General features: G+C 39.0%; 1 protein-coding gene across 9 annotated transcripts in view; it reads left to right on the top strand.

Moving 5' to 3' along the window:
- The window catches only part of RALYL (RALY RNA binding protein like), a 643,381-nt gene that overhangs the window by 97,518 nt on the left and 530,608 nt on the right, over nt 1-15,255 (top strand). The window contains exon 3 of one of the 9 annotated variants that reach the window (XM_048841090.2): nt 7,791-7,846. The exons of the other annotated variants lie outside the window; for them this stretch is intronic. The gene's annotated coding sequence lies outside the window, so the exon portion shown is untranslated. The remainder of the gene's footprint in view (nt 1-7,790; nt 7,847-15,255) is intronic. 9 annotated transcript variants of the gene reach the window in all.

Below are 15,255 nucleotides of genomic sequence, written 5' to 3'. Positions count from 1 at the left end.
CTTAGGCTATTTCCCTAGCAGCTGGACCATCCTTTTTCATGATGCTCATTCCAAGATTTAGCAATTCTTGTATTCAGCCATGCCCTATTTTTCTCTTCTAGTAGAGCATAAACAGAGAGGAGTAGATTCACCTTCAGCCAGACAACTAGGATTAGGCTGAGGTTGTCAAGTTATTTATCTAAATGAGGAATGGAGGGTTTTCCACCCCAGCGTACTAGATACGAGAAGTCTGATCATGGGCAGCTGAAATCTCCACTAAGGGAACAGTTCCAGACAAAAGGCAATCGTGACTGTTTCACACTGAAATGTCCAGTTAGAACAGAAGAACACTGTCTGTTAAAATGGAGCACAAAGCCAAACAGGTTATTTTTCAGTTCAGTTTAAGGTCTAAATTTTCGAAAGTGGCTACTCGTTTTGGGTGTCTCTATTGAATCCACAGGCTCTTAGAGCTTCTGATAATTCAGCCCCTTATAGTGTCTGTAAGGGCACATCTACACTGCAGTTGGAAGTGTGCTAGCAGCTTGTGTAGGCATTCCTGCACTCACTCCAGTTTGGCAAGCACAGCTAAAAATAGCAGTGAAGACAGTGCATGGGCATGGGCTGTACAAGGCTATGCTAGATATGTCTTTATATCCTAGCCTACACCAGCGTTTGTGCTGCACTGCTCTTTTGAGCCATGCTAGGTAGATTAAGATTTAAGCTATTTTGGGTGTACCTACACGAACTGTAATCCATACCTCTGACAACAGTGTGGATGTACCCTAAGGGAACCTAAAGTGTGTAACTTCTCAAAATCTGGCTGTAAGCTATTACAATATGATTATAGCAGAGTGGAGGGCACCACAGGAAACATGATGGCTGTACAAGAAGAATACAAATTATTGGACTATGAAGCTTACCAGGAGGCTTGGGAAGATACCATAGTTGTTTGACTATGTCTGCATCAGGTACACACCCATATCATGGAGTTTACTTTGAGAGATACCATAGAAAGGACAGCGAGGTGCCACTATAATTGTTCTGCCTAATAGCACATCCCTGCAGAAGTAAAAAATCTGACTTGTGGTAGCTGGTCACTGTCTCTGAAGCTCAAAGTATTTCCATTGTGAAATCATTGTTTACCCTTGGAACCAAGTCTTTCTTTTAACTTTGCACTAACACATTTTATATTAGCATTAGGATCTCCAGAGTCCACTGGTTCCAAAGGATTAATATATCAATTTACATACATTTTTGTAGTCAGCACCATCATCAACTCTTGAGACAAAGGTAGCATAGACATGCTCAAAATAACAATTGGGATGTGGACAAACACTTGATCACATTATCGGCACGGCTCAGTGACTATGTTCCAGAAAGCAAGCCTCTTAGTCATTGCAATGATTTTAAAAAATAAACTGCTCTGTGCTTACTCTCTGAGGGTAATGAAGATCACAAACTAAGAGGTGTATGGAGAGGTGGCTTGCCTCTGTGTAAACAAGATGAGAGCTAGCTTCTCCTTATCGTGTTGTTAAAATTCTCCTTAGAACGTTGAACACTGAGGCTGGTTTTGTCAGTGGTGCCTAAATGAGCTCAATGCCCAAATCCAATGAAAGTCAATGGCACACTTAACTCCCTTGCAGTCCTTTGAAAAACCCAGACTAAAATTAACAAATCTCTGGGTTACATTTTGAGTAAAATTCAAGCAGTTATTTGCATTACAGCCCAAACATGCTCAGTCTGAGACTGGCATGATGTTCAGTGTGTTCTCCAGCATACAAAGATTTTTATATAATCTTAGCTAAAGAGATCAAGACATCTGGGAAGGCAGTAAACTGTCATTCCCTTGCTAGTCTTTCCAGCTCCACCCAATAAGCATTCAGATGCTAAATTGACAGGTGCTATGGAAAACCCTTAATTAATAAGAAAGTACAATCCCCAGAACCCCTAAAATAATGGCAATCTCTTTGCTTGCTAAGAGGGCAGATTGTGCCAGTAGGGAAAAGGTGAGGCAACAGTTTCAAATCCCTTCAAATTAAAACTTCCGGTGCAACTCCAGAAGTTACTCCATTTCCAGTCCAGGAGAACCAAGCTGCAGGGTTTAATTTCCAAACCCCTTCACAAATGAAAATCTGTAGCTTTACAGACCTCATTTCAGGTCTTCCCTGTTATTGATGTCCAGGACGATGGGTACATTAGTGATGTGTGGTGTAAGATGCCTAATTCATATCAGTACCTTCTTTTACATATTGAATTTACTGATGCTTAACTTTTCTCAGCATGGTGGTATTATTTTTATTTATTATTAATTTATTAGCCACCAGGAGACACATGCCGTGTTCTACATATAGTAGAAATAATTCAGTAAAAGCAATATCTCTCAAAAATCATTAGTTCTGATTCAGCACAGTATTTAAGTATGTGCTTAACTTTAAGTACATGAATAATCCCAGCCCTCTTCAGCAAAATACATAAGCACATGCTGAACTTCAAGCACTTGCTCAAATGCTTTGCTGGATGCAAGTCTTAGAGAGCCACAAGATAAACATATCCATTTGCAATTCAAGCTTTTGCTTTCTGAGCATTGTTTTAAGGAAAAAGTGGGAGGGAGGGAGATCAGGTTGACAAGGGCAAATAAGGAAATTATAGCCCCCTAAGAAGGCATGAGCATTGTCTGATGCTCCAAATAATCTTAACTTTCCTATAATGTGCAGGTAACAGAAAGTGTAGTTTGGTTTTGCTAACATTGGAAGTTTCGCTGTTCCAAAGCTGACCCTCTCAAGTACAATTTAATGTTGCATGTATTTGTTTATTATAGGAGTTTTTTAGGGTTTTGTTTTTTTAAATACCTTGGTAAAGGGAGAAATATCTCGTTGGAATTCAATTCATTCTCAGGGAGTGCTAAGTGTGGTCATTTCTGTTACCACAAGGGCTTTGTTGAATGCCTGCTCTCTGCTACCCTCCCCTATGGAAACAAGTTTAGCTCAGCAGCTCCTGAGGTCCTCCATAAAACACTCACCTGTATAAAGCATGAGTATAACTGTTCAAAACATGTAATCCATGACTCCAGCCAGAGAAGCACAGAGTTGTTAATAACCCATGCACAACGTCAGATGGCACTGGGCAATGCACACTCAATGGAACACTTTTTTGTTTGTCAGAAAGGTTCGAATACCTAGTGAAACACAAAAAGAAAAGGAGGACTTGTGGCACCTTAGAGACTAACCAATTTATTTGAGCATGAGCTTTCGTGAGCTACAGCTCACTTCATCAGATGTAAACACATTCATTTAGAGAGAGAGAGAGAGAGAGAGAGAGAGAGAGAAATGTATACAGCAGGTAGGCGTGGAATGTCTTCTGATTTTGAACAGTGGCAGTTTATGACATAATCATATCACCTTTGGAAGGAGAAATTATTTGGACCAGAATAGAACATGAGCCGTGGGACCTTAACCTACATGTATCACACTAGAGTGTCATACCACTTCCATTTTAGGCACATTTAGTGTAGCCCTGAGCCTTCTCACAGGTTGCCACTGTTAGGCTTTGGTTGGGCTACTTAGAGTGTAGGTAAAAGCCCAGTTAATTTACAAAACAACAGTAGCATTATGTGGAAATAGAATGCTGTGAATGCTCGTTTTTGAAATGGAAATATAGGTTCTGCCTTGCTATAACTACAGTTTACTTAAGCTCCCTGGTATTCATTAAAAGAGTGCTTGTAGTGCAGCTGGGAATGTTGTTACAAACAGATGAGCGCATCTGAAATGACTGACATTCTTAAAAATAAACATGGAAGCCTTTCACCCAGAAGAGGCGGCTGCTATTGCACATGCTGATGTAATGGGCTCAATCCTGATTCCAGTGGAGTCAGTGCGACAACCACTCATAGGAAAGGAGCTTGGAGTGATACTGACTAACTGAAAGGTACATCCGGAGAGTACAGATAATACTAAACAAATGTATAAATATTTCAAAGGGAGATGTATTATTTGTTTGGCAGGATTCAGCAATATTACTCATTTGTATCTATTTACAGAATGTAAATATATCTGAAAAACTGTAAATATGGATCTAGTTGGATTTTTTTTTCTACTTTTTGATATTCACTTTTCTTGTCTACTGATTTCTGTGAAACTCTCTCTTGGCTAATTAATAGAGTTGAAAAAGAAAAGGGGAAGTTGCTGGACTAACAGTTTTCACCATCTCTAATTTTTTTTGTGTGTGTGCGTCCAATCTGCACTCTTCCCTTGGCCATCCTGGAACCAATCGAAATTCCCATCCTCAGCTTGAGTGACTCCACCTAACTTGAGTGACTCCACCTAACTTGACTTAACACCACCTTCCACTAGTCTCAGTGATTTTTAGTGTCTATCAGAGTCTACTTCTTGCTGCTGTATTTTTAGCATATTATATTTTCCATCCAGGAAAGTTTACTTACGCAAGTTTACATTGACTAAGTGGGTGTTTCCTTGCATGTAAAGACTGAGTAACAGCCAGAGGATTTGGTCCTGTTCTATATTAAGCAAATATACAGATAACATTCTTGTCAGGCAAACATTTACTGTTCTCTTATTTTCTGTATCTCTTTCTCTCATTGTTTTTTAATGTCAATTCAGTAAATTGGTCCCATTGGACTATTCCTGTGTATGCCGTTTGAAGATTGGGCTGTTAAGCTGTAAGCTGTCTCCTACAAACATGCTTTTCTTTCAGTTATATCTTTCTAGAGCGAACAGTACTCGGTTTAATAGAAGAGGAGGTATATACACAAAAAACATCATTTAAAAGAGCTACGGTTGAAAGATCATTTTTCAGTGGAGTCCAGCTAACACCCAAAGATAACATCTTCACAATTTTCTACAACTTGATAAAATATAGTTTCTGGAAACAGATAAGGGATCAAGTCAAATTCCCATTGCCTCAAGATGAGACAGCTGTATCGAGCAACACTTTAAAACCACCCCAAAACTGAAAATGGTACAGAATATGGTGGCCTTCTTGGTAAGTGGAGTATCTTCCTGTGAGCAGCCTTGATCTGCAATGGCTGCTTGTGAGTGTTAGGATATAGATATTCAGGCCTGTCTGCAAAGGCCTGTACTTTAAGAATTTAGGTGTATTCTTATCGCTTGGCTAGTTCTAGAGGTATAAAAGAAAGAAATCACTGTCTGCCGGTGTTAGGGCCTTCGGTGACAGTTTGTGGCCCTGTGCTTTGGCTCAGGCCTTTGGCTAAGCAGCAGAGGCAGCCATAAGCTGGGAAGCGAACAGTCACATCCTCACATTCCAAACTAGTCACATTGAAATAAGGTGCTATTGGGCTGTTAGGCACTATCAGGACAGGATTGTATTCTTATCACCTCCAGTGAAAGGGAAGTGCCTAGAAAATGTAAAAGGAAACTTAGTTTGATAGCATCCTGTCTGGCAAGAACTCACTTATCAATAGCTGGGATGTGAAACCCTCACTTCTGTATTGTCTTGTCGTTATAGTTTCCACTTTGCTATTGTTTATCTGTATAATCTCTGTCTGGTTCTGTGATTGTTCCTGTCTGCTGTATAATTAATTTTGCTGGGTGTAAACTAATTAAGGTGGTGGGATATAATTGGTTACATAATCATGTTACAATATGTTAGGATTGGTTAGTTAAATTTCAGGAAAATGATTGGTTAAGGTATAGCTAAGCAGAACTCAAGTTTTACTATATAATCTGTAGTCAATGAGGAAGTGAGTGGGCGTGGGCATGGGCATGTGGGTAAGGGAGATGGGAACAGGGAATGGGGGTAAGAAAATTGGAATCATGTTTTGCTAAAGGGGGAAATGGGAACAGGGAATGGGGGTAAGAAAATTGGAATCATGTTTTGCTAAAGGGGGAAATGGGAACAGGGAATGGGAGTAAGGAAGTTGGAATCATGTTTGACTAAGGGTAGGAATGGGAACAGGGACACAGGTGTAAGGCTCTGTGGTGTCAGAGCTGGGAAGGAGGGTACTAAGGAAGGAAACTGGAATCATGCTTGCTGGAAGTTCACCCCAATAAACATCGAATTGTTTGCACCTTTGGACTTCGGGTATTGTTGCTCTCTGTTCATGCGAGAAGGACCAGGGAAGTAAGTGGGTGAAGGAATAAGCCCCCTAACAGTGGGCATTTTTGGTTACAACTTATAAAGCCCTTAATGGCTTAGTACCTTCTTGTCTGAGAGACCACTTCTCTCCTGTACCATGCTACCAGCTGAGGTCAGAGTAGATACTTGAGCTGAAACACCATTGGTATAAATGAGAAGGGGCCACTGTTAGGCCATTCACTGGTGTCCTACAGATTTGAAATTCACTTCCAGCATTAGCCTGAAATAGTCTGAACCTGGTGCTCTACAGAACATGCTGCAAAGTGTATGTATCTTCCCCGGGCATTTGAAAATGATGGAGAATTAAAAGAGTGATGAGCAGTTGAGGAGAGAATGATTTTAGACTCTAAGTTATCTGGTGATGGGGTGTATTGAATTGGACTGCTGCACTGTACTTCAGTTTTAGTATTATTTTAAGATATTTTTAATTATGTCCAAGGACCTAAAGGGTATGGATAGGTGCCCTGTCACAACACTTGTATAAATCCAAATAGATACATCCATAAATATAATCCTTCATCACTCTCAATCACCCCTCTTGATTTGGACCCCTCAACAACCTTAACTTTGCCATTTGTTTTGTTCTGTCATGAAAATATATGTTGACTGTATATTTACACATTGTTTGTGTTTAGCAAATATTTGGAAAGGAATAGCATCCCTGGCTCCATTAAATATGTCAGAATTTAATATGTTGGAGGACTAAAAATGTTTTCTGATTGCTTAAACTATTTGATATTATATAATATCTTGAGCATATCAAGCTTCAGGTTTATATCTGTTTAAGTGTGTCATAAATATAAAGGGAAGGGTAAACCCCTTTAAAATTCTTCCTGGCCAGAAAAAAAAATCCTCTCACCTGTAAAGGGTTAAGAAGCTAAAGGTAACCTCACTGGCACCTGACCAAAATGACCAATGAGGAGACAAGATACTTTCAAAAGCTGGGAGGAGGGAAAGAAACAAAGGGTCTGTGTGTCTGTCTATATGCTGTTTCTGCCTGGGATAGACCAGGAATGGAGTCTTAGAACTTTTAGTAAGTAATCTAGCAAGGTATGTGTTAGATTATGATTTCTTTAAATGGCTGAGAAAAGAATTGTGCTGAATAGAATAACTATTTCTGTCTGTGTATCTTTTTTGTAACTTAAGGTTTTGCCTAGAGGGGTTCTCTATGTTTTGAATCTAATTACCCTGTAAGGTATCTACCATCCTGATTTTACAGTGGTGATTTCTATTTACTTCTATTTCTATTAAAAGTCTTCTTGTACAAAAACTGAATGCTTTTTCATTGTTCTCAGATCCAAGGGTTTGGGTCTGTAGTCACCTAGGCAAATTGGTGAGGCTTTTTACCAAACCTTGTCCAGAAAGTGGGATGCAAGGTTTTGGGAAGTATTTTGGAGGGAAAGACATGTCCAAACAGGTCTTCCCCAGTAACCAGTATTTGTTTGGTGGTGGTAGCGGCCAATCCAAGGACAAAGGGTGGAACATTTGGTACCTTGGGGGAGTTTTGACCTAAGCTGGTAAAGAGAAGCTTAGGAGGTTTTTCATGCAGGTCCCCACATCTGTACCCTAGAGTTCAGAGTGGGGGACGAACCTTGACAAAGTGTAAACTTTATATCAGGTTTGTATGAATATATGTAGATCTTGTAAGATTATAGTTAACTATATTGTGTCACAACTGATAAGTATTTCCTGTAATGCAGGGGTAGTCAATAGGCAGACCGTGGGCCAAAGCTGGATGTCCAGATGCTTTTGTAAGGTCTGTGAAATCTTTTATTTACTTATTATCATTATTATTTTTGTATTTTCTCTGGAGTCTGGACTTTGACTATACCTTGACCAAGAAATTGGGACCTTGACAAAAAATAATTGATTACCCCGGCTGTATTGAGTAATGTTGCACTAGGGTAGTGCTGGAGACTGTTGGAAATAGATGTTTGTAATGAGATATGGGATTTTGCAGTCTCCTTGTGGCAGAACTTGACCTAGAGTATGCCTTGGGTAGAGGTGCTTAATCCCTGTAGATTTTGAACCATGTGCGATTCACAAACTGAAGACCAGGAGCTGGCAACAAACCAACCATTTTTGTTCTGAATTGTACCCTAGAGAGGTGGTAGGGACAGGGAAGCAGCAGTGCCATCTGGCCAAAGGAAGCCCCACTGCACCCAACAGCTCTGTGAAAAGAAACATAATGGACAGGTGGGAGTGGGACAGGGAGGAGGTGGCCAGGCATTGCACATGATACATAAATATTTTTGTATCCTCCACAGCGTGCCCTCTCAACTTCTCAGTGCAGGGGTCATCCCCATTTTTATCGTAAATGGAGCCAGGCACATTGTTGACACTCTATCAAACAAAAATAATAGTTGGCTTATCTCGCCTGTGCCTAGGGCCTCCAGTGAGCCACTTGAATAGAAATGTTAGTCACTTCCAACCTAAAGAGCTTGACATTAATTACAACGGGAAATTTAAATCTCAGGACAGTGATTTTAATCATGCATAATAAAATATAATTTTCACTGTTGCATTTGCAACTCACCACAAGACAAATATGCTAGGTTATGACTCATGTCACAGTAACTATTATGATTTAATCACTAGGGTGAATTACCAGAAAGCTTTTGCAGAAACTATAGTTTTGCTACAGCAGCAATATAATTATCCTTTAGTATGTTCTTCTGAAATTCCCAACCTGAATATATACACTATATAGTGGCTTCACATGCTGTAAGGCTGCACTCTTTCCCTGGCTATTGTGGGAGTCCTACTGTGGTTCTATAATTAAGAAAAATGCCCTGTACTTTTGACCTTTTGATTTTGAAGTACATTTCTCTTTAAATAAAAGAATGGTGTGTGAATGGGTGAGTTGTTAAATCTTTGAGGGTCTTCCTGAAGCAGCCTCTCTGAACTTCACAAAATCCTAGAAGAGAAAAGAGAACTCGCCACGAAAGGCAGGGTGCACATAAAATCAAACAAGAAAGATGACCTAATCGAGGCAAGGCCATAACTTTATATGGGACTAGCAGTAAAATACTAAGAGCCTGAACCAATGCTCATTGAAGTCAACGAGTCTTTCCGTTGACTTCAGTAGGTGTGGATCATGTCCTGATGCAGCACAAGAAAACCAGTTTGAAGGAAAACATGCCAGCAGAAGGGTGTCTTGAGTAATTCAGAGGCTCATTAACCCTTACAACAGAACTAAAAATAAACCTGAGGGCGCTCAGGATGGTCCAGCATCTTCACACCAATGAACTTGTCAGTTTTCTATTAAAAACTGTTTTATGTTACATTTTCTTTTAAACCAGCCTTTCAAGAGCTCTTATTGTATTTCTCATAAACTGTTAATACACAATGAGCATTCATTGTGCCAACACTAATCTGGCAGACTACACTTCAAATAATTGCTGCCTGCCTTAATTCCTGGTTTGTCCTTTTGTAAGCATTAATTACATATGTCAACTACAATCAGTTTAGAGTAAGATAATTGCAGGTATGGAAAAAGGTTACTCTTAGCAAATATGTACTTGAAAGATAATGTCTTCATACTATTAGTTTTATTTGCTTCACAAGCTTGAGTATAGTTTGTAGTGGGGTCCCTTAGGCTTAAATACATTAATAAAATGGAATGCCCTGTTCAAGGTTTGTGCCCCTAGCTAAAGGATTCCTGATTTTTGCAATAATTAACATGCATATATTTGTTAATATTTAGGGATAAACATTACACAAACTTTTTAGATGTTTAGCATAATTTTTGTTCTACTGTGTCTGAATATTACCCAATGGGTTTCATACATGGCATGAATTTTGTTGAATTCTATTACTTTCCCATTAGATTAAGTTCAATTTGTCTAATCTGCAACAATTTACAGAAGGATTTCCAATGCCAGCCAAATGGTTCAGAGGAGGTTAACAATATCTTCAGCTCGTATTTTATGGGTTCTTGGCTTTCTGTTGGGTTTTCTCGTGTGTTTTGTTGGTTTTTTAAGATGACTTAGTCCAGGGCACCCTGGATTGCAAATTTGGTTATGATTTTTTTTTTAAATCGGTCGGTTATATGTCCTTCTATTAAGGAGAAGCTATCAGTATGACTCGCACTTAAAAATCTTGACTGGCGTAGCTGACCTGAGGCTGAAAATGAAAACAGGCTTCCCACTTCAGTTGGGAAAAAAATTGGACCAGTTTTCTGCACCAGCCCCCTAATCTTCTCCTCTTGTTCAGCTCAGCCATTTGCATCTTAAAATACAGGAGAATATGCAACTGCTACTTAGCAGTTTTAAAAGAATACTGCAAAGGGAAGTGTTGTCATAGATTGCTGGGAGGTTCTTTAATAAAAGCTCTAAGACCTCATATGTTGAGGTACATAACTGGAATTTTATGATACTAACTAAAATTCTAAAGTTCTTTTCCTACATACACTGGCCTCAGTCTGAAGCACTGAATACCCTCCAGGTCAGGGGAGAAGGTTTCTTCTTTGTTTTTTTCTAAGTCTTGGTCAGAGACCATATCAATTACCATTTGAGCCTCATGTTGGATGTGGACTGATGTGTTAATTGGTCAATTAAACTTCATTTGTGTGGACCTTTATTTTTTTTACTACGGCTGCCAGAGAATAAGCTTTTTCCTAGCCTGTTTGATTAAAATATTAACTGTGCATTGGGGAACAGAACCTACCTGCTTATTCACATCTGTCTGAAACCTGCCAGTGGCATATGAAAAAGTGAGCAAATGAAAAAGCCTATTTGAGCCAGTTCTCAACTTTTATTTAAACTGTTGAAATATCCCAATTCAACCTACAAAATACCGAAGGACAGAATATCGATTAAAGTAAAATGAATGGTAACATTTTATATAATTAATGTATATCTGTTTATAATTTATGAATGTATAAAATCTCAGGTTAAGATCTCCTTAGGTTTTAAAGTTATGGGGGAATTCTTAAATAAAAAATTACTTTTATCTACCCAAATCATCTACTGATGCAGTGCATTAATAAAACATCTAGTACTTTTAAAAAAGGTTGATAATTAGTTGTCAGCACTTAACTAATGGCAGCTGTAGAGAATATATTTTTATCTTGTATTTTATTCAGATAATATTAACAGTTAGAGTTAGAAGCATAATTAGCGTAACTAGGACACGATGATTCATGCCATTATTGATTTTGTTGCAGCCAACTTTATACTTCTGTGCCAGAATCGTTGATTATTTTGTGCCTGATGGTATGAAGTACTTATATCAAATCCCTGTCTAGACAGTAACATCTTTGATAAAATGTTTAGTAAGAATGTTTATGGCTTGAGCATTTTCAGAAAGAGTATAATGAATGAAGCTTAGTTTTACTTGTTTTTAATTGTAAGTGTAAGGACAAGAACTGAAAATATGGCATGGTTCCCCAACATGCCAGTTCTGAATAATCTGTTTCTGTCAGCTATGTTTTTTTCTGAATCTGGTTTTAAACGTGTAAGGGTACATTTATGCAACTGGAAAATTATCATCTGTTATGTTTATTAATCTTAAACTTGATGCAGAATTTTTTTGTTGGGAGTGGAAGGGGGCTGTAAGTGATGATGTTTTCAAGGCTACATCTGTCATCAGTGGGAGTTTAGCTGGCAACAAAACTTTTCATGACAGTCATCTTGAATCTAAAGAACTGATATTTTCTTATGTAATATTTCTGCCTTTAGTGGGTGCCAAAGAAATGAAGAGCCAGATGGTCCTTTTATGTGGGGGAAAGCCCTTGCAGACTAAATTCTGAAAATACGCACAGGTTGCCTTGTTCCAGGAAAACGACCTGTGATCTACCCAATTTATGAGATCCATGCATAAGGATCCTCTAGAGCCACCTTGATAGAAACTCCATTTCTCCACACTTCCAGTTCCCTGTCATTGTGGCTACTAACCCACTTCTATGTTTTCCCCAAAACCACAGTGTGAGTAGGTACAGCACACTTGTGTGCTGTGGTCCACAAAGAGAACGGATTGAGTCTGAAAGCGAGCAAGGGTTAGAAAGTAAATGGTAATGTCTATGGTTTCAATGCAGGTTTACTTTAAGTTTTTAGAATTAGAATCAGAGGGTTAGAACGGACCACAAGAGGCATCTAGTCTAACCCTCTGCCAAGATGTAGGATTTGTTGTGTCTAAACCATCCAAGACAGATGGCTATCCAGCCTTCTTTTGAGAACCTCCAGTGAAGAAGCTTCCACAACCTCCCAAGGCAGTCAGTTCCATTGTCCTACTGGTATTACATTGGGAAGTTTTTCCTGAGATTTAATCTGAATCTACTATACTGTAGTTTGAACCAATTGCTTCTTGTCCTGCCCTCGGTGGCAAAAGAGAACAACTTTTCTCCATCTTTTTTATAGCAGCATTTCAAATATCTTGAGAACCGCTATCATATCCCTCCACCCCCCATCTCCTTTTTTCCCCAAACTAAACATACCCAGTTCCTTCAGCCTTTGCTCATATGGCTTGCATTCCATCCCACTGATCATCTTTGTCGCTCACCTCTGGATCCTTTGCAGTTTCTCTACATCCTTTCTATACATTGTTGACCAAAATTGGTTACCAGTTGAGGCCTAACCACCTCTGAGCAGAGCGGTGCTATCTCCTCCAGTAACTTGCATGCTATCCCTCTGTTAATGCAACCTAAAATTGCATTTGCTTTTTTTGCAACAGCCTCACATTGCTGACTCATGTTGAGGTTGTGATCCACCACAACCCCCACATCCTTCTCAGCAGTGCTGCTGCCAAGGCAGTTTCCCCCCATTATGTATTGTGCATTTGGCTTTAATTCCCTAAGTGTAGCACCTTACATTTTTCTTTGTTGAATTTCATAGTATTGTCTATAGCTCAGTTCTCCAGTTTATCAAGATCTCCTTTGAATTTTAGCTCTGTCCTCTGAAGTATTAGCAAACCTCCCTCCCCCACAGCTTTGTGTCATCTGCAAACTTGATCAGTGTGCTCTCTGTACCTGCATCCAAGTCACTAATAAAGATACCAATATCATTCCATTAATAGATACTCTTTGTTTGCGGTTGTTTAACGAATTATGTAGCCACTTAATGGTAGTTCTGTTGAGACTGCATTTCTCCAGTTTATTTATCAGAATTTCATGTGAGACTGTCAAAAGTCTTGCTGAAGTCCAAGTATATTATGTCCACCACATTCCCCCATGCACCAAATCAGTTACTCTGTCAAAGAAGGAAATAAACCTGGTTTGGCATGATTTGTTCTTGGTAAATCTATGCTGGCTGCTAGTGGTGATCCCTTCATCCTCCAGGTATTTGCAAATTGATTGTTTTATACATTGTTCTAGTAGCTTCTCCTATCATCCATGAGTTTGTAAATATTATTGCCAGTGGCTCAGAGATTTCTTCAGCTGATTCCTTCAGTACCCTCGGGCAAAAGCATCTGCCCCCACTGCTCTGAATTCATTCAAATTGGTCAGAAGGTTTCTGAAGTCGTCTTTATTTATCCAGATCCGCATACCTTCCCCTTTATTGTCTATAGTAACTTCACTAGTTGTCCAGTCATGATATATTTGTGAGAAGTCTGAAGCAAAGTAGGAATTCAGCATCTCTGCCTTCCTGTCACCTTCCATTACCAGCTCACCTTCTCCATTGAGCAGCACACCCAAATGTCCTTGATCTTTCTTTTTTGTCTGACATATTTGAAGAACCCCTTCTTATTGACTCATTTCTTGCCAACTGTAACTAGTTCTTTGCCTTGGCTTTCCTGATTCTGTCCCTACACTTTTGTGCTATTCCTATGTATACTTCCTTTTTTGTCTCTTGGGAATAGGGGAATATCACTGTATGGAAGGAGGGGCCTAATGTAGCTTCTTGAGTGTCAGGATAAGGTGGATAGGCCCAATTACAAGAGTGAGTTTGGAGCCAAGGTTCTACTATGTGTAAACAATTAGATTATTTTTACTAAGGGGGGGAATGATTTTTTTCAAAGCTCATAACATTTAGTTGTAGGTTACATATTGCTAAAACAATGTTGGTGAACATTCATTTGAATGCCAAACGTCTGTTAAGTTCATTCCCCATGCTATTCATACAAATTGCATTTGGCTTGTACACCCTTCTGGGGAATGGCTATTTGTATTAATACCCTATTGTGCATGCAAACATATATACATTCTTAAGCCAAAATATTTACCATTCATTCTCCACTATTCATAATTTGTTGTTCTATTCTTTCAAAATTTTTAATCATCTAATGAGGGCAAAAACAATACTATGTGACCAAAGAAACCAATCACAAAGCACAAAAAATGAATAGCAAATAGCTGAATTCAACAACATCCAAGAAGACCCTAGATTGAAATTTGTCCACATTATTCACTCAGTACTGCTAATGACAAATAATATACACAGAATCTGGGACATGTTTAATGTTTTATTGTCAGAATAAAAGGGTTACATTGTCAGTTAATTTTTTGCAATGAATAATTCAACCAGTTTTATAGTTTAGATTGTAATCTCTGTGGGTCATGAACTCTTTCTCATGCTGCAAGGCACATAGCAACTATTGATACTGACTAAATAATAATGGTAATTATAGTGTAAGAGAGGGGTTTTATAAATTTGAAAGGGGCAGACAGATTTTTCACAAAATCAGCTTCTGTAAGGAAAGCAATATATTGAGTCAAATACTTGTGCCAGAGGATCCCAAGAGAAGATCCAAGGAGGAGGGAGAAAACATATTTTCCCTTAACCTCTGAGGATAGGATAAGAAGAAATGGGCTTAAATTGCAGCAAAGGAGATTCCTAACTGTCAGGGTAGTTAAGCACTGGAATAAATTGCCTAGGGGGATTGTGGAATCATTGGAGATTTTTAAGAGCAGGTTAGACAAACACCTCTCGGGGATGGTCTAGATAATACTTAGTCCTGCCATGAGTACAGGTGACTAGACTAGATAACCTCTCAAGGTCCCGTCCAGTCCTACAATGATATTATTCTATGAGTCTATCCTTGTGATATTGTCAACCTTGGGGCTTCTCTGGAGGTCCTATGACACAAGCATGGTAAGCTGTCCAGGAAAAACTTTTAATTGAAGGTATTCAGACACATGGCTTGCCTTACTTGTTCAAGCTACCTGCATATGTCTTATAGGACTTGGGTAATCAATTGGCAGTTAGCCTTAATTTCACCATTTGCAGC

The sequence above is a fragment of the Caretta caretta genome, chromosome 2, assembly GCF_965140235.1.
Source record: "Caretta caretta isolate rCarCar2 chromosome 2, rCarCar1.hap1, whole genome shotgun sequence".
In the NCBI taxonomy this organism is placed as follows: Eukaryota; Metazoa; Chordata; order Testudines; family Cheloniidae; genus Caretta; species Caretta caretta.
Note: the sequence above shows the minus strand (reverse complement) of the source record. Positions and strands in the feature narration are given on the sequence as shown.